The following is a 734-nucleotide window of genomic DNA, read 5'->3' on the forward strand; positions in this document are numbered from 1 at the left end:
TGTCATGGTGGGTTTTAGGAGTCGAACCCACATGCAGAAACTCTCACAGAGAGAAGGAGTAAATGCAAAAGTTTATTTACAAAATGTACAAGTAATTGCAAAGCAAAGAATGGATGACAGGAACCAGGAAATCCGGAACGGCTGCAATCAAGAGAGAGGTGGTGAGTTGAATGGAGATGGGACACAGCAAACTCTGGAGAATGGTTTGGTGCTTACTTGGAGTCTGAGGCTTAGGATCGGCTGAGGGGAGTGGGTTCCAGGTAAGGGTATCGAAAAGGGTGCGTAGGAAGGGTGCTGGTGTTGGAGGGCGGACAGGTTGACCAAGTTGGACGCTCCGAGGACGGCGGGGCAGAGCGGGCTCCCCACTAGAGAGGGATCTTCCAAAGGCAGTCCTTGGCCAGAAGACTTGAGAAAACTTCTCCAGAGTCTCTCGTAGGCGTCCTGGGAAGAGCAGCAAGAAAACTGATTTAGAAGGAACACGAAGAGATCAAAAACCACTTCTCAGAAAGAAACACAGGGACCTCATGTACCACTGTAGGCAACACTCTGGCAGAGAAGTGCTGGCAACCCGCTGCTTATATCCTCCACCTGGAGATGGTTATGATCCTCAGGTGCATCCTGTTAAGCCCGTCAGCACACCCTCCTGTCAAAGCATGAATCGCTGGCGCCCTCTCCTGGATAGTTGGTGATGCTGAAAATGAAAAACAAAACCTTCCCCAACCTGGTACCCAACA

This window comes from Poecilia latipinna, unplaced genomic scaffold (assembly GCF_001443285.1).
Source record: "Poecilia latipinna isolate Pla-1442-1.1 unplaced genomic scaffold, P_latipinna-1.0 Scaffold296, whole genome shotgun sequence".
NCBI lineage: Eukaryota > Metazoa > Chordata > Actinopteri > Cyprinodontiformes > Poeciliidae > Poecilia > Poecilia latipinna.